The following is a 20,232-nucleotide window of genomic DNA, read 5'->3' on the forward strand; positions in this document are numbered from 1 at the left end:
CCATACTGTTTTGATCACTACAAGTCTGTAATATGACATGAGGTCTGGAATTGTGATACCTCTAGCTTTGCTTTTCTTTTTCAAGGTTGCTTTAGTTATTTGGGGTCTTTTGTGGTTTCATACAAATTTTAGGATTATTTGTTTCAGTTCTGTGAAAAATGCTGTTGGTATTTTGATAGCTATTGCATTAAATGTGTAGATTACTTTGGGTAGTATAGACATTTTGACAACATTTGTCCTTCCAACCCATGAGCATAGAATGTCTTTCCCCTTCTTTGGGTCTTCTTGAATTTCTTACATTAATGTTATAATTTTCAGAGTACAGGTCTTTCACCTCTTTGGTTAGGGTTAATCATAGGTATCTTATTTTTGTGCAATTGTAAATGGGATTATTTTTCTTAATTTATCTTTCTGCTGCTTCACTATTAGTATATAGAAATACAACAGATTTCTGTACATTGATTTTGTATCCTAAGACTTTACTGATCTTGTATCCTAAGACTTTCTTGAATTTGTTTTGTATCCTAAGACTTTACTCAGTTCTACCAGTTTTTTGGTAGAGTCTATATATAGTATCCTGCCATCTGAAAATAGTGCAAGTTTTACTTCCTCTTTACTGATTTGGAGTCTTTTTATTTCTTTTTGTTGTCTGATTTCTGTGGCTATGACTTCCAGTACTATGTTGAATAAAAGTAGTGAGAGTGGACATCCTTACCTTGTTCCTGGCCTTACGAGAAAAGCTCTCAGTTTTTCCCCATTAAGGATGATGTTAGCTATGGGTAATTTTCATAGATAGACTTTATTATGTTGAGGTATGTTCCCTCTAATCCTATTTTGTTGAGGGTTTTTATCATGAATGAATGTTATACTTTGTCAAATGCTTTTTCTGCATCTATTGAAGTGATTATATGGTTTTTTATCCTTTCTCTTCTTTATGTGATATATCACATTGATTGATTTGCAAATGTTGAACCACCCTTCCAGCCTGGCAATAAATCCCACCTGATCGTGGTGATTGATTTTTTTAACGGATTGTTGAATTTGGTTTGCTAGTATTGTATTGAGAATTTTTGTGTCTATGCTCATCAGGGAAATTCACCTGTAGTTTTTTTAGTGGTGTCATTATCTGGTTTTGGTATCAGGGTAATGCTGGCTTCATAGAATGAATTTGGAAGTTTTCCTTCTTTTCCTATTTTTTGAAATGGTTTGAGAAGACTAGGTATTAACTCTTCTTTAAATGTTTGGTAGAATTCACCTGTGAAGCTGTTTAGTCCTGAACTGTTTTCCTTTGGCAGTTTTTTGATTACTGATCCAACTTCTTCGCTGATTATTGGTCTGTTCAAATTTTCTATTTCCTCCTGTATCAGTTTTGGTAGTTTTTATGTTTCTAAGGATTTATCCATTTTTTCTAAGTTGTCCACTTTGTTGGCTTATAGTTTTTCATAATACTCTCTTATAATTGTTTGTATTTCTGTGGTGTTGGTTGTTATTTCTCCTCTCTCATTTGTGATTTAATTTATTTGAGCTCTTTCTCTTTTTTTCTTGTTAAGTCTGGCTAGGGGTTTATCAATTTTATTCTTTTTTTTTTCTGAAGAAACAGCTCCTGGTTTCATTGAGCTGTTCTATTGTTTTTTTAGTTTCTATATCATTTATTTCTGCTCTAATCTTTATTATTTCCTTCCTTTTGCTCGTTTTCAGTTTTGTTTGTTCTTTTTCTAGCTCCTATAGGTGTAAGGTTAGGTTAAGATTTTTCTTGCTTCTTGAGGTAAGCCTGTATTGCTATATACTGCCCTCTTAGAACCACTTTTGCTGCATCCCACAGGTTTTGAACCATAGTGTTTTCATTTTCATTTGTTTCCATGTGCTTTATTTCTTCTTTGATTTCCTGGTTGATCCATTCATTATTTAGTAGCATGTTGTTTAACCTCCATGTATTTGTGGTCTTTCCAGATTTTTTCTTGTGGTTGATTTCTAGTTTCATAGCATTGTGGTCGGAAAATATGCATGGTATGATTTCAATCTTCTTAAACTTGTTGAGGATAATATGTGATCTATTCTGGAGAATGTTCTGTGTGCATTTGAAGAGAATGTGTATTCTGCTGTTTTAGGATGGAATGTTCTGAGTATATCTGTTAAATTCATCTAAATCAGTGTGTCATTCAAAGCCCCTGTTTCCTTATTCATGTTCTGTTTAGATGAGCTGTCCATTGATGTAAATGAGGTGTTAAAGTCCCCTACTATTTTTTTTTTTTTTTTAAGATTTTATTTATTTGACAGAGAGAGAGAAAGAGTGAGAGCAGGAACACAAGCAGGGGGAGTGGGAGAGGGAGAAGCAGGCTCCCTGCTGAGCAGGGAGCCCGATGTGGGGCTCAATCCCAGGACCCTGGGATCATGACCTGAGCCGAAGGCAGACACTTAATGACTGAGCCAACCAGGCGCCCCATTATTGTTGTATTATTATTGATTAGTCCCTTCATGTTTGTTATAAACTGTTTTATGTATTTGAGTGCTCCTATCTCAGGTGTGTAAATATTTATAATTGTTATATCTTCTTGTTGGATTGTCCCTTTATTATTATATAGTGCCCTTCCTTGTCTCTTATTATAGTCTTTGTTTTAAAGTCCATTTTCCCAATCTAAGTATTGCTACTCTGGCTTTTTTAAAAATCCATTTGCATGATGGGGTGGATGTTTCTCCATCCTCTAACTTTCAATCTGCAGGTGTCTTTAGGTCTAAAATGGATCTCTTGTAGGCAGCATATAGATGGGTCTTGGTTTTTTATCCATTCTGTCACCCTATATCTTTTGATAGGAGTATTTAGTCCATACATTCAAAGTAATTATTGATAGATACGTATTTGTTGCCATTTTATTATTTGTTCTGTGATTGTTTCTGAAGATTTTCTCTGATCCTTTCTTGTCTTTCTCTTTCATGTTTTGTTGATTTTCTTCAGTGATATATTCAGATTTCTTTCCTCTTTATTCTTTGCATATTTATTAGTGGTTTTTGATATATGGTTACCATTACATTTGTATATAACCACTCCATGACCTCTGCATTTAGCAATCTTCTTATTTGCTGATGTTGTCAACTTCAGTCAGTGTAGAGAAGTTAATTGTCTTGTCAAGTGAACTTTGAGTGTTTTGCTTTGTTTTCTTTTCCATCTTGCTTGCTTGCTTCCTTGCTTTTTACCAGCCATGGCAAATACTTGTATAGATTTCAATCTTGGAAGGAAGGACCCCAATTATGAAGAAATTTTATTAAATAGTCCAGTCCTTAATAAAAGATTCCCCTATTTTTTAAACTTCCCTTGATGGCTCGGGCTCCTTGCTCAGCAGGGAGCCTGCTTCTCCCTCTTTCTCCCTCTGCTTGTGCTCTCTCTGTCAAATAAATAAAATCTTTAAAAAAAAAAAATTTTTAAACTTCCCTTGATGGCTTATTTTTCTCTGCATAACTCTAATGTTCCTCAACTGCCCATTCATTCTTAGTAGGGTTAACCATGTGTAAGGTGCACAATGTGCCAGACACCATGATAGAAACTTATATATATATATATTATATTATCTTCTCACCACACAGCCTCTCTATTTCTTTTTGCCCTCATCTTCTGCTCTGTACTGATTCTCAATTCTAGTGTCTCTAGGCCTGATCTTCGTCCACAGGTTGAGCAGCACATTTCCAACAGATTTCCGGGTTGGTTTTTTGTGTGTGTTTTTTTGTTTGTTTTTTTTCATATTGTTCTCACTTGCCCCTCAAACTTGATATGTCTGATGTAGGAAGCATACTTTTATACTTTTTTACATACATTTATGGCATTCCAGCTGCCATTTCATATCATAACAGAAAATATGTGCTAAACAACTACCACAGAAAATATTACAGCATATTTCAAGTCATTCTAAATATTGAAATAATTCTATGTACCTTAAACCCTATAAAATTGCATTTTTTAATGATCTGATATTCCTCACCTATGTTATGGACCATGATAAAAAGAAAATAAAAGGCAGCTGAAAAATCATCACAAAATATATTAAGTACCCTCTTTGAGTGTATGAAAATATAGTTCCCAAAAAGGATGAATTTCACAAAATTTGGAAAAAGAGATTAATAAAAATCATTCTCTGAGTCAGCTTTTACAATGTTTCCCCAAATTCCATCAGAAAGACTACAATTCCTCCTTAATTTTATCAAAGAGAATAAATGTAAAAATAAACTTTGGGTATTTTTTATTGTTGTCTACAATGGTGTAATGCTAAGTAACTGAAGGGTAATGATCATTATAAAGTCTAAAATAAAAGAGTCAAAGAACAATGATTTCTCAATATTTATCCACTTTATCCACAGCAGAAGGTATCCTGATTGATCAATTCAAGCATCTGGTTCAGGCTTACTATATCTTTATAGTAAGAAGCTATTCTAGATCGATAACTACTTTCCACAGGCTTATCTGGCCACTTTTGTTTTTTAGTGTACCAATTTGTTTTTCTTATTGGGAGGAAATACACTCAAAAACCACTCCCAGATAACTGAAAAATTGAATTCCTGTGTCTTGAAGCTAAGACCTGTGCCTTTAATCAGAGGTGACTGACCCATTTACGACAGCCCTTCCCCATAGGCTAAAACAAGCAGAATCTAGTTTCTCATTCCCCCACCACATCTTACAGTCAGCTTCATTTGTGTAAAATTTTGCTGGTATGACCTAACAAAGTGTTCCAGTTTTTATTTTTGGCCTAGAATTTTGTTCTTCATTCAAATAGTAAATCCATTTGCTTTTGCCTGAAATACTTGAATGAATTTTTATAAAATTTGTTTTAAGAAAAATAATCAATGTCTTACCTAAATACTTGAAAAAAATAGTAAAAGGAAAGAAAATTCCATAATTTTATTATTTTAACACAGCTATTTTCATTTTTTGGTCTTTTGTTCTGGTCAGATTGCTTTATAGAAGAGTGATAACAGTTGACAACTCAGCAATGTATGTATACAGTGGCAAGTTTTTGGGTCTTCTTGTTTTGTTTTGTTTTTTGTTTTTGTAAAGGGCCAGACAGTAAATATTTTAGGCTTTACAGCCCATATAGTCTCTGATGCAACCTATTTAACTCTGCTTTTGTAGCACAAAGCAACCATAGACTTTATGGAAATGAATGAATATGGCTCTGCTCCAAAAAACCCAAAATTTGAATTTCATGTAACTTTCATGTATCACAAAATATTATTCCCCTTTTGGTTTTTGTTCAGCATTTGGAAAGGTAAAATAAAGTCTTGGCATGTAGGCCATACAAAAGTAGGCAGCAGGTTGGATACCATGGATCATAGCTGGCCCACCCTGTTTAAGACCATATCTCTAGTTTTGACCTATATGCTGAGCTCCACAGCCCTATTTTCAGCTTTTTCCTGTCCATCTTGATATGAACATTCCAAGAACACCTCAAACCAAAATCATTTAAAACCTAACTCAGAACATATGCCTCATCCAAACTATCTGCTTCTCTGAAATCTCCCACTTCTTTCTGTTCATAGAATACTGCATCTCAGTCATCCAGACCTGAAATTTTTTTTTTAAGATTTTATTTATTTATTTGACACAGAGAGACACACCAAGAGAGGGAACACAAGCAGAGGGAGTGGGAGAGGGAGAAGCAGGCTCCCTGCTGAGCAGGGAGCCCAACGTAGGGCTTGATCCCAGAACCCTGGGATCATGACCTGAGCTGAAGGCAGACGCTTAAGACTGAGCCACCCAGGCGCCCCCAGACTTGAAATTTAAAAATCACCCTTGTCTGCCAGGCTTCCTTCTGCAACAGGCATGGGTCACGCTCTCGCTCGCTCTCTTTCTGCCGCCATCTTGGTTCCACGTTCCCCTCACAAAATGCCTGGTGAAGCCACAGAAACCGTTCCTGCTACAGAGCAGAAGTTGCCACAGCCCCAGCCTGAGACAGGGTCTGGAACAGAATCTGACAGTAATGAATCAGTACCAGAGCTTGAGGAACAGGATTCCACACAGGCAACCACACAACAGGCCCAGCTGGAAGCAGCTGCAGAAATCGATGAAGAACTGGTCAGTAAAGCAGAACAGAGCCAGAGTGAAAAGAAGGCACAGAAGGCTGTGTCCAAACTGGGTCTTCGACAGGTTACAGGGGTTACAAGAGTCACTAACTGAAAATCTAAGAATATCCTCTTCGTCATCTCAAAACCAGATGTCTACAAGAGCCCAGCTTCAGATACCTACATAGTTTTTGGGGAAGCCAAGATCAAGGATTTATCTCAGCAAGCACAACTAGCAGCTGCTGAGAAATTCAAAGTTCAAGGTGAAGCTGTCTCAAACATTCAAGAAAACACACAGACTCCAACTGTACAAGAGGAGAGTGAAGAGGAAGAGGTTGATGAAACCGGTGTAGAGGTTAAGGACATAGAATTGGTCGTGTCACAAGGAAATGTGTCAAGAGCAAAGGCAGTCCAAGCCCTGAAGAACAACAGTAATGATATTGAAAATGCTATTATGGAATTAACAATGTAACCATCTGAAAATGAGGGCTTTTTTTGGTGTTTCAAAAGAATAACTGCAGCTTGGTTTGAAATTTGTACTGTTTCTATCATTAATAAAGTTACGGCTTCTTGTTGGATAAAAAAAAAAATCACGCTTGTCAAGTCTGGTCCTATCTCAAATATGTCTTCAATTTGCAATTCCCACACCCAGCATCTGAGTTCAGCTCTTCATTACTTAGCCTACCTTGTGGCTATGGCACTATAATTGGTTTCCATGACTCTAGTTTCATGTACTCCAACGTATCTAATATACTGCTGTCAGACTAAGCTTCCTAAAGCTCTGCTCTAATTATGTCACTACAATATTTTAAAACCTTGTATAACTCCATTGCTTGCCAAATTATATACAAACTCTTCAACGAGCATTCAAAGCCATCCAAAACATTATTCGAAATATATTTCTAAACTTGCCTCATCCTAAACCTTCGTTCATTCATTCAACAAATATTAATGAGTATCTATTAGGTACCAAGGCAGTGTGCTGGATACACAATGGGATAAAATGATAAGCACAAACCAACCACATGACCCCTGCCTTCATGGAGATTACAGTCTCTCGGTGGAAAAAGACATTAGTCAAATAATCACATAAAAGCCACAAGAATAAAACTGGCATGCAAAAAGAACATGAAAAAATATTTTCAAAATATTGAAAGAAAGGAACTTTGAATCTAGGATTTTACATGTAACTAACCTATTTATCTAAGTGTGTGGCTGAAATAAAGATACATTCAGGCAGATAAGGCATCAGAATATTCATCACATAAAGACCCTGTGTGGAAACACATATTGGGAGTAAGGTTACTTAAAACTTTGATATGGCCTGATTGTGGTGATACTTTGTATCTGTGTACATATGTCAAAGCTATACAAAATCATATGCTTTAAATGTGCAGGTTATCCTATGTTAATATTCGATAACAAAATTTTAAATTTTAAAGAATTTAAATATAAACTTTAATGTAAAAGAATAAAAACCTGGGTGGCTCAGTTGGTTAAGCATCTGCCTTCAGCTCAGGTCATGGTCCCAAGGTCCTGGGATTGAGCCCCACATCAGGCTCCCTACTGGGCGGGGAGTCTGCTTCTCCCTCTGCCCCTCCCCCTGCTAGTGCTCACTCTCCCTCTCCCTCCCTCTCTCCCTCTCTCTCTCAACTAAATAAAAATAAAATCTTAAAAAAAAGAATAAAAGAAACACCTGTGTAGCCAATATCTCAGTTATTTTTAAAAAATCACATAAATAAGTGTAAAACTATGACTGTGGTGCTATGAAGAAAGGTACAGGGAGTCTAGAGTGATGGTATTTGACTTATTTGGGAAATGAGGGAAGCCTTCACTGAAAAAAGTGATACCTAATCTAAGTCAACTAACTAAAAGCCAACAATTACATAGTTATGCTATGTGCCAGGTACTATTTTATGTGTTTCACATGTGTTATTGACCCATTTAACCCTTACAACATTGCTTTAGGTGTTTCTTTTCTTCCCCCATTTTTACAGCTTAGGAAATTAAGGAACATAATAGTTAAGTGTCTTGCCCTGAGGTCACACAGCAGTTACTAGTGAAACTGACATTATAAAACAAAGTAGTCTGGTTCTAGGGTCCACACTCTTAACCATAGAATTAGTGAATGAAGAGAGAGGAGAAAAATTACAGGCAGATGAAACAATACATGAAAAGATCCTGTGGACTTGGTGAATATGAGGGATTTAGAGTAGCCAGTGTGGCTAGGGCTGAGAGGGGAGAGAAACATAAAGATGCCTCTGGAGAGGATGCCTATCATGCAGAACCTTCTAAACCAGATTGCAGAATGCTGTCTTTATTTGTAGGGTGATGGAATGCCATTTAAGTATTTTAAGTAGGGGATAATAAAATTTTTGAATATATTGAAGAAACTTTGAAATATTACTCTGGTTTTAATATGGAAAAGAGATTGGATAGAGGGCTAGAGTGGATGTGAATAACTGCAGTTGTACACATGAGGTATGTTCATAACTGAACTAAAGGAGTGGCAGTGAAGATGGGGGGAATGGATGTATTCAAGAAATACTCAAGAGAGAAAATCAACAGGATTTGGTGAAGTTATTTGAATATGGGACCAACATGGGGATGAAGGAGAAGGGAGGATTTATGAATGGCTCTTAAGTATCTGTGCACTAACTTGATGGTGGTACCATTAATTGAGAAAGGGGTCACTGGAAGAGTAATAGGCATGGTGTGTATGTATCAGCATGAGCAACTGAAACCAATTTTAGCTATGTGCATTCGTTTGGCTTTCCCTGAAAGCAGGACTTGAGACAAGGACTTGGGTACTATTTATTTGGGGCTTGATTTGAGTATCATTTATCTGGGAGTTGATACCAGAAAGCAGGATTCATGGAGGAGGAAGAGTGTGATAGAAAAGGTGAAAAGCCAATTTAAAGGCATGTTTTCAGGTCTCTACCACGGGATAATGCTCACCACTAAGCTGTCCTAAGAAGTATATAGAACACATCCCCACATTACCCGCCTGAAGGTCAAAAAGAAGCATTTATCCATCCACTATTTCCCTCAATGGTTGAGGGTTACCCCTAGGAGCATTAATAGTGCAGTTCTGAGCTGTGCTACGTGAGAGTAAATGGACTCCAGCAGCATCAGAGAAGGCCCTTGGGCAGAAGTTGTAAGACAGGTGGCTCCTGCTTGAGGGATGTTGTTAGAGTGAAGAGAGTATGACCTTGCACAGAAATGTTCATGCCAGCTGCAGCTGAAATCAGAAATGGATCAAGGAGATGTAATATAGGGCACCAGGGCAGCATCTATATTAGCTTAAGAAAACAACCAAAGTAAAAGCAAAAGGATTTTACAGAATGGATGTAAGGTTTTAAGACCAGACTTGGAAAACAGATATAAACCAAGGTCATCTCAGAAGGATAAACAGCAAGAAGCAGGGGCACTTGGGCGGCTCAGTTGGTTAAGCATCTGCCTTTGGCTCAGGTCATGATCTCAGGGTCTGGGATGGAGCCCCGCATCGGGCTCCCTGCTCTATGGGGAGCCTGCTTCTCGCTCTGCCCTACCCCCTGCTCATGCTCTCCCTCCTTCCCTCTCTCTCTCTGTCTCTCAAATAATAAAATATTTTTTTAAAAAAGAAAAGCAAGAAGCACTACAACTATCTGTTGGTAGAAAAAGTCTGGCAAGTGAGCTACTGTCCCCACAGGATACCACTGCTGCCACTATACTGTAAATGACTTCTCACCATCCCTTCATGTTTGCCTTCAAATCTTGTTCCAGATGTAAAGCCCTGGCAGGAATGTCCCGATGGTGAAGTCTAGGTCATATGTCAACGTTTTGATTGGAAGAGGACATAAAGAAGGGAGGAGCTGGCCTCTATGGCTTCTAAGCTTACAAATAGTGGGGGGAAACCTTGCCCCCCAAAGAAAAGATGCTCACAAGGGGGAAGAGCATGTGTTCAGTTACGGATATGTTGAGGTTGAAACATCCAAAGTAAGACGTCAAGTCGGCAGTTATAATTCAGGTCTAGAGAGTATAATCTCCTCAATAGCCTCCTCCAGCTCAGGGACATCTGGTTCGCCCATCACCTATACAATGCCTCTTACATAGTTGACAGTCAATAAATATTTGTTGAGAGAAATGAATAACCCTACCATATCACATTCTGTTCTCTGAGCTTCCCTATATTTTACATGATATTCCTTCGACCTGGAATGGCCTTCCTTCACTCTTTCTGTCCAATTATAATATTAAATTCTATCCAACCCCAAATTGAGGAATGTAGTCTCCTTACCTTAAAGCAACCTCTTCATGAAAGTTTAATGATTCTCCACACAGGTCGTGATTGTCTCTACTTTGAAACTCCCTAGTGGGTTATTTATACATAAAGTACTTATCACATTCTTTCTTTTCATTTTACTCATTATTCTTGAACAAATGCCATTATGTCTTGAAATATACCTTCTTGTTTTGCTTTAAAGCACTTATGAATATGAAAAAAACTAATGAGAACTTACAGCTGTTAATAAAATCTGCTCAGGATATGAATACTTACATATTTACCATCAAAACCTTGCATAAAAAAGGTGGTTCATCATGCGATGTCAAAAATTTTAAAAACTGCTGAGTATAGGGGTGCCTGGGTGGCTCAGTCATTAAGCGTCTGCCTTCGGCTCAGGTCATGATCCCAGGGTCCTGGGATCAAGCCCCGCGTCGGGCTCCCTGCTCTGAGGGAAGCCTGCTTCTCCCTCCCCCACTCCCCCTGCTTGTGTTCCCTCTCTCCCTGTCTCTCTGTCAAAAAAATAAATAAAATCTTAAAAAAAAAAAAAAAAGCAACTGCTGAGTATAAGGTATCACAAGCACCTTCAGGCAAATAATCCAATGATGTTGTGAAATTTTATTTGAAGCAACTATATTATTATTGATAAGATAATTAGCAACTAGAGCACCTAGGTGAACCACTACTACAATAACATCAAAGTCTATAATATTAAAGTTATGATAAAAGTCAGCTTGCATAATAAATAGGATAAAGGAATGATGAAATTAAGACAAATTGGAAATAGAATGTTTTACTGCTTAACTCAGAATATTTTTTCTAAATTGACAATTAGAAACAGATTGATATTGGGAGGGGATGGATCTGCTCTGAAGCTCTCAAGGCATAAAACTCCAAAAATGGTAGGTGTCAGGGAAGCCTGGAGAACAACTGCTCGAGTGTCCTGCTCACCCTAATTGGAATTTTAAAGATAGTGTACCTATGTGGAAGAGCAGAGAGCTTTTTCCAACTTTTTCCAGAGTGCTAGAAAAACACAGAATACAGTCCCTAGTGAATAAATATTTTTCAATGTGTACCAATTGAAATTTTTTAATGTACTTGGTCTAAATCTTTTCCATAAGAACACATCTCCAGTCCTAGAATGGAAGTCAACAGGAAAATAAATTCCTATAAACATATAATTTGAAAGACATATTAGATATTATCTAGCTATGTTCTTTTTTATAAATGAGGAAACCTAATGCAAAGAGTGAAGTTAATAAATTCACTTAATAAACAATAAAATAACTTGAAAAATACATAGCAGAACATAGCACCCATTAGTCACTCAATAAGTGGTATTTATTAGTATTATGATGACTAATATTGCTATTTTTGGTAAATACTATTATGTTAATAATAATAATTCAATATATCTTTATTCAGTGAGTTCTGTGTGCCAGATGTTTGTCTCAGCTTGAGATGTAAAAATGACTAAAACACAATCCTTGTTTTGAGGTGGAGGTGTTCACAACCTACCAGATGATTAAATAGAATAAGTAAAAGGATAAATTGCAACATGGGGGATAGTTGCAACATAGTAAGCATTGTAAAGCTTTATTAAAAAAGTTTTGTGGGAACCGAGGCCTCGTTATTCACAGCCCCTCTGCTCTTTCCAGTCAATCATTTTGTCTATTCATATGGCCCAACACACACACACACACACACACACACACACACACAGGATCAGAGTCATACTAAAAAAAGAAACATCTACGTTCCAAATTAGAGAAGCACTGAACTGAAAGTGAATTAAGTCTTGTCACAGGTATTTTTCACAGCATGGATACTGTGAAAATCAGTTTTTAAAGCTGAAAACTTTTGTGGTTCAAAATTTAACAAAGCGGCATGTGCCTCATAGATCTTTCCATTTACTTTAAGAACTTTCTAGCTATCAAAGAGGAAATGTAACCCCTGTAATAATAATAATAAGCTATAAATCTAAATTCTATTTGCAGCTTTATGATTAATTATGAGAATCCATCCTTATAAAGATTATTATTTTTTAATAGATTCTATTTCTTTATTTGAGAGAGAGAGAGCATGAGCAGGGAGGAGGGGTAGAGAGAGAGGGAGAAGCAGACTCCCCCCTGAGCAGGGAGCCTGACGTGGGACTTGATCCCAGTAATCTGGGATCGTGACTTGAGCCAAAGGCAGATGCTTAACCGACTGAGCCACCCAGTTGCCCCATAAAGATTATTTTTATTTAGATTAAGATCTCAGCATCTTCACATTAAGCAAAGTGTTAAATGCATTAAACCCAGAAAAGTTCCTGTTATATGTGGTAGAGGACATTTTTTCCTACTCAGCATCCTTTCCTTTGGAGGACCCTCATCCATTCCATATTAATATTTTCAGTTCACATGAAGCAGGTAGGACTGCCATGACTTAAGCAAAACCAACCAAAATATCTCTGAATCATCAGAGATTTCATATGTGGTCACTAGGAGGAAGTGGGATGTTGTCTTTTTCTGGAAAAATAATTTGTAAAATGAAGCAGATCTGAAGCTAACAATAGGTATCTCTCCATTATAATATTCTCTTTCTGAGAATGAGGTCAGGCAGGGAAGGGCAATCTGAGCAACAGACAGATACAGAGTCCTAAAGACATCATTTCAACCCTTGTATACAGATGTGTCTTAAAGCTCTAGCTCCTCCTACAGATGTGAGAGAAATTTCCACAGATGTGAGCCAAACCAATATATTTTCTGCTTAAGTTTGTATAAGTTGAGTTTCTGTTGTTTGCAACTAAAATGTCCTGACCCCTACATGCAAGAAGTATGTAACATTTATTGCTATTATTATTTAATAATTATTCAACACCAGCAAAACATTATACAAAGTATGGTATAATATAAAACATATGCTTAGCAAAACAATTCCTATCATCTAGGAACTTACCATATAAGTTAGGTGATGACAATGAGAAAGATATTTATTCATTTGCCGGGAAAGAAACTGAGGTCAATAGAAAGGGAAAGATTGTAGTACCACATTGATCTCCCTGAAGTGCTTTTCCTCAGACCTTTCCCTTATCAGTTTAGAAGATAATCTGCAGAAATTTTGCTGATTAAATCAAGTGTGAAACGGTAGATTAATGTCCAACAGGAGGATAGTTAAATTACCATATACTCATAAAACTAGAATATTAACAGCAGTAAAAAAATGAACCATAGCTTCACACATTCATATTGCTGAATCTCAAAAACACAATGTTGAATGATAGAGCAATTTCAGAATACTATAAAACATAAACCCTTAACAATATACCATTAGAAACATATACTAATATGTAATATATTGTATATTAATATTTATAATAATAAATACTTGTTAATAATATATTAATAGATAAATACTAATGGTATATAATATATATGGTAAAACTATGATGAAAAGTAAGGAAATGATAAAATTAATATTCAGAATAGTTGTTACCTTTGGTAGAAAGGGAGAGGAATGCGACTGGAGAAAGGCATACAGGTGTTCTCAGAGGCATGGTTAATGATCTATTGCTTAACCTGGGGTTCTGATACCCAGGCATATTAGTTCTCATTGTCACTGTAACAGATTACCACAAATTTAGTAGTTTAAAACAACACAAATTTACTACCCTACAGATTTCAAGCTCAGAAATTTGAAATAGGTCTTATGGGGCAAAAATCATATTGTAGGCAAAGATCTTTCTAGGATCTAGGGGAGAGTATATTTTTTGGTTTTTCCATCATCTAGAGTCTATTGCATTGCTTGGTTGCTGCCACATTGCTCCAATCCCTGCTTTCATCATCAGATCCCCTCTGATTCTGACCTTCCCTTATGATTACATTAGGCTCACATATCATCCAGGATAATAAACCCATCGCAAAATCTTTAAGTTAATCATATCTGCAAAGTCTCTGTTGCCATGTAAGGTAAGATATTCACATGTTCCAGGGATTAGGACATGGACCTTTTGGCAGTTGCATTATTCTTTCCAACATACTGGCTGTTTGTTTTATTCTGTATGTCTCATTCATATGTTACACACACATACATATATTTTAGTAGATCCTGTGGTGTGCCGCCTAGATCTCTGTTCAGACCTAGGGCATTCAAGTAAAATTGGGCAGTTGACAGTTTCCAGTTGAGTTCTCTCCAGGAATTGCCCTTAACCAAAGAGAGTCACCTCACCCAAGGCCTTGCCCTTTCCCTTGAATAAGCCTGTATCCCATGACTGGTAGATATAAGAGTACAAGGCCTGGTCTCCAGAGCTACTTAACCCTTCCCTCTCTTTAGTCTTTTTTTTTGTAAAGTCTGTAAGATTTTTTTAAATGATTTTTTTTTAATTTTAGTGTTGTTGACATACAACATTACATTAGATTCAGGTGTACAACACAGTGATTCAAAAAGTTTAAACAGTATGTTATGTTCACCACAAGAGAAGCTACCATATGTCACCATACAATGTTAGTATAATATCATTGACTTATGCTGTGCCTTTTATTCCTGTGACTTATTCATTCCATAACTGGAAACCTGTATTCTCCAACTCCCCTTCACTCATTCTGTCCATCTCCCAACCTCCCCCTCCACTGCCAACCATTAGTTTGTTCTCTATGTTTATACGTGTGATTCTGCTTTTTCCTTTTTTTTTTTTTTTAGATTGCACATATAAGTGAAATCATACAGTATTTGTCTTTCTCAGTATGACTTACTTCACTTAGCATAATACCCTCTAGGTCCATCCACATTGTCACAAAAGGCCTGATCTCATCCTTTTTTAAGGCTGCTTAATATTCCATTGTGTGTATATATACACATATGTGTGTGATATATATACACACACATATTATATCTTCTTTATCCATTCAAAACTGTAGTAATCAAAACAGTATGGTACTGGCACAAACATAGACACATAGATCAATGGAACAGAAAAGAAAACCCAGAAATAAACCCAAAATTATACTGTCAATCTGTGACAAAGAAAGCAAGAATATACAATGGGGAAAAGACAGTGTCTTCAACAAATGGTGTTAGGAAAACTGGACAGCTACATGCAAAAGAATGAAACTGGACCACTTCCTCACACTATAGATAAAAATTCAAAATGGATTAAAGATCTAAATGTGAGACCTGAAACCATAAAAATCCTAGAAAAGAACACAGGCAGTGATTTCTCTCACATCAGCCATAGCAATATTTTTCTAGATATGTCTCCTAAGGCAAGGGAAACAAAAGCAAATATAAACTATTGGGACTATATCAAACTAAAAAGCTTTTGCACAGTGGAGGAAACCATCAATTTAAAAAAGGCAACCTACTGAATAGGAGAAGATATTTGCAAATGATCTATCTGATAAGGGGTTAATATCCAAAATATATAAAGAACTTATTCAACTCAACATACACACAAAAACAAACAAGTTAAAAATGCTCAGAGGACCTGAATAGATGTAGAAATCCAGATGGCCAACAGACACATGAAAAGATGCTCAACATCACTCACCATCAGAAAAAAGCAAATTAAAACCACAGTGAGATATCACCTTACACCTGTCAGAATGGCTAAAATCAAGAAGACAAGAAATAAAAAGTGTTGGCGAGAATGTGGAAAAAAGGTAATTTTTGTGCACTGTTGGTGGGAATATAAATTGGTGCAACCACTGCAAAAAAGAATTGAGCTTCCTCAAATTTCAAATTTATTGAAAATAAAAATACCAGATGATCCAGTAATCCCATCACTGGGTATTTATCCAAAGAAAATGAAAACACTAATTTGAAGATATATGCACCCCTATGTTTACTGCACCATTATTTACAATAGCCAAGATACAGAAGCAACCTAAGAAACCCTGTCCCCAAGACTTTCTTCACTCCCCTTAAAGGTGTTGACCCCAAGAGCATGTCCCAGTAAACTCCTTGAGCATAAGTCTCCCTCCCAGAGTGTATTTCTTTATCTAAGATAATATTACATTATAAAGATAAAATATTTCATAATCATTTTAAAAATTGTTAAAGACTACTTGGCATACTTAGTAGAGAATAAATAAATTCAGAAACAAAAACAAGATGAATTGGAGTAAAAAGAAACTAGATGCACAAAGTCCAATTTAAAATACTGTAGATATCGGGGTACCTAGGTGGCTCAGTCAGTTAAGCTGCTGACTCTTGATTTTAGCTCAGGTCATGATCTCAGAGTTGTAAGATCAAGCCCTGCATTAGGCTCCCTGCTCTGCAGGAGTCTGCTTAGACTCTCTTTTCTCTCTCTCTCTTCCTTTCCCTCTGCCCCTCCCCACAGACTCTCTCTCAAATAAATAAATAAATCTATAAATAAATAAATAAAATACCATAGATATCTAGGAGTATTAAATGCTTGGATTGAGAAATTAACAGTGGACTTGGAAAGAATTAGATCAATCCAACATTTCAAAATAGCTTTTTTTTACTTTTTTTTTTTTTTTTAAGATTTTATTTATTTATTTGACAGAGCGAGAGACAGCGAGAGAGGGAACACAAGCAAGGGGAATGTGAGAGGGAGAAGCAGGCTTCCCGCTGAGCAGGGAGCCCGATGGAGGGGGGGCTCGATCCCAGGACCCTGGGATCATGACCTGAGCCGAAGGCAGACGCTTAACGACTGAGCCACCCAGACGCCCCTCAAAATAGTTTTCAATAAGAATTAGCAACTGAATTATTTAAAGAAGTCAGGGTTAACATTCTTAATTTGGACTTCTGAATTTAGTTCTAACTCTACTTCCTAACTTCTCTGGGTTGTGGTTTCCTTGCTATGAAATGAGGTGATTGGCTGCTAATTTTTAGTGTAAATAGTTCTAGAAGTCTTTTCTTTTAATTTAAATTCAATTAATTAACATATAATTTATTATTAGTTTCAGAGATAGAGGTCAGTGATTCATCAATCTTATATAATACCCAGTGCTCATTACATCACATGCCCTCCTTAATGTCCATCACCCAGTTACCCAATCCCCCCGCCAGCAACTCTCAGTATGTTTCCTATGATTAAGAGTCTCTTACAGTTTCTCTCCCTCTCTGATTTTATCTTATTTTATTTTTTCCTCTCTTCCACTATGATCCTCTGTTTTGTTTCTTAAATTTCACATATGAGTGAGATCATATGATAATTGTCTTTCTCTGATTGACTTATTTCACTTAGCATAATACCCCCTAGTTCCATCCACGTAGTTGCAAATGGGAAGATTTCAATTTTTTGATGGCTGAGTAGTATTCCATTGTATATATACACCACATCTTCTTTACCCATTCATCTGTCAATGGACATCAGCTCCTTCCATAGTTTGGCTATTGTGGACATTGCTGCTATAAACATTGGGGTGCAGGTGCCCCTTTGGATCACTACATTTATATCTTTGGGGCAAATCCCTAGTACTGTAATTGCTGGATCTTAGGGTAGCTCTATTTTTAACTTTTTGAGGAACCTCCATACTGTTTTCCAGAGTGGCTGCACCAGGTTACATTCCCACCAACAGTGTAAGAGGGTTCCCCTTTCTCTGCATCCTCGCCAACATCTGTCGTTTCCTGACTTGTTAATTTTAGCCATTCTGACTGTTGTGAGGTGGTATCTCATTGTAGTTTTGATTTGTATTTCCCTGATGAGTTCTAGAAGTCTTTTAGTCACAAGAAATACAATTTATACCAATTAGAAGACCTACAAAAAAAGAGAACAGAAGTAAACCAAACAATTTGACTTTGGAATAAACACTGTATCTTTTGGTCTGATAGCTATCAGATACTCAGTGGTTCTCAAGATCTGAAAGAAAAAGCATGGAAAAATCCAGCCTTCCATAGAGAGTCAATGATAGTTTAAAATCTGCATTTGAAAATATTTTCCTCTACGGACAAAAATCTGAACAAGCTCTGACTTTCATATTTTACATTGTGTAAATTTCAAATATAACATAATTAAAGGTTAACTCAATTTATCTATCTAGTACTCCTTTTAGAATATTAATATTGCTTCATAGATCCATGAATGAATGTATATATTGTTTTAGAATAGTACCTTTCATGTTTATTATGTCATTACAAATAGTAAGTAAAATATTCTGTATTGTATAAGCTACTATCCACAACAGTGAGAATTTATTTTGCTGAGAAAAATACATTATATGAACTGGCAAACGTGGGCTGATGTTCCCTGTAATCACTGAGCCACTGATTTGGAGCCAGCCCTAGAAGCATAGATCTAACCATCATGAGCTCACAGATTAGAAAGAAGTCCATTGTAAACACTTGTTCATTGGCAAGTACAGGCTATGTGACAGACACTGTATGTGTATCTAGAAATCCAGCCCTGCCCGAAAGTCCCAACACAATTTTTAGAATTCACTAAGTACTCTGAACTAAAAATAACAAATCCAAAGCCTAAGAACCGATTGAAAGTCAAACCAAACAACCTCCTAAAGATCATGAAAAATACCATTTCAGACTTGCTCTTTAGTTTCCTATGCCCAACCTGATGTCAGCCTCCTAGAACTAAAGAAAAAAATGGTTTTGAAACCCTATTTAGTAAAGTCACAATAGTTTATTTTTGCATTTATTTCCCTTGCCTCAGGAGACATATCTAGTAAGAAGTTGCTACTGCCAATGTCAAAGACGTCACTGTCTGTGTTCTCCTCTAGGATTTTGATGATTTTCCTGTCTCACATGTAGGTCTTCCATCCATTTGGAATTTATTTTTCTGTATGGTATAAAGTATCTTGGGCTTTGTAAACCATATGGTCTTTGTAGCACCTACTCTACTATTGTAGCACAAATGTAGACATAGATGACACGTAATACATGATGGCCACGTTCCAATAAAACTTTATCTACAAAAATAGGCAGCTGCAGGCTGTATTTGCCAACCTCTGTTGTTGAACAGTGGTTCTCTTTGTTGGTGGCACATTAGTGTTACTGGGGAGCTTTTTTAAAAAATACCCATGCTGAGGACTGAGACTAGAATGATTAAATCAAATTTCAGAAGGTACACCCTGGCACTAGTGGCTCCCCCTCCTTTTCTCAAGAAATTCCAAGATGCTATTAAAAATATTTTACAATTGAAATCATCTAAATTAATATAGAAATCAATATATGGATTCACAGATTAAAAATGTACTTCACTTTGTCCCCTAAATGAACTGTATTATAAAACTATGTAAAGCTGCTTGTTTGTAATATAAGTTGCAATGTGCAACATTCATTAAATCATTCTACTAATTTCCTAACTATTTACTGAATTCTAAAGTTGCTATTGCCATCTTTTACTTTACAGAGGTGTCCCTAGTTAAATGACACTTGTCTCTTAGTCATAACTTGATACAGGAAACTACATCAAACTGTTTTAATAAATTCCCCCACAAAATTGAAAAAGACTAAGTGACTTGTAATCTCAATACCTAGAGAGGTCTCTTAATAATTTTAATTGTTAAAATATGGCCTCCCTTAGATTTTTTCCTAATTCTTATATTACTAAGATCTTCACATAGTTACTATCTGTATTATCTCTTACTGAAATGTCATACTTAATTTGATTGAACCTAATCCTACAACCCAGAAAAAGAGCATAACATAGCAATGATTGCAACTGGCTCTGTGTCTAGGCTTTCAAATCCCAACTCTTCAACTCAAGTTTTTAATATCCTCTTTATGTTTTAGTATTGCCATTTGTAAAATGAGAGTGATAGTAGTAATTCTATTATCCAAATGCACTAATATACATTTACAGTGATGCCTGGCACAAATGGTATATAATTTAGTTCCGATTTTTATTATAAAAACAAATGTGTGCCTGTGAGGCGGGGGGTATAGAACAGGTTTTAGCAAAGTCATCCCATTAAATAAAACTGAAAATCAAGATGATTTGAAGAGCTAACACTGCATAACAA

At 36.3% G+C, this 20,232-nt stretch overlaps 1 pseudogene; it reads left to right on the plus strand.

Moving 5' to 3' along the window:
* The first annotated feature begins 5,777 nt into the window (after positions 1 to 5,777).
* On the plus strand, positions 5,778 to 6,544 carry LOC116628524 (annotated as a pseudogene).
* The last annotated feature ends 13,688 nt before the right edge of the window (positions 6,545 to 20,232 follow it).

The sequence above is a fragment of the Phoca vitulina genome, unplaced genomic scaffold (assembly GCF_004348235.1).
Source record: "Phoca vitulina isolate PV1807 unplaced genomic scaffold, GSC_HSeal_1.0 scaffold3, whole genome shotgun sequence".
Classification (NCBI taxonomy): Eukaryota; Metazoa; Chordata; class Mammalia; order Carnivora; family Phocidae; genus Phoca; species Phoca vitulina.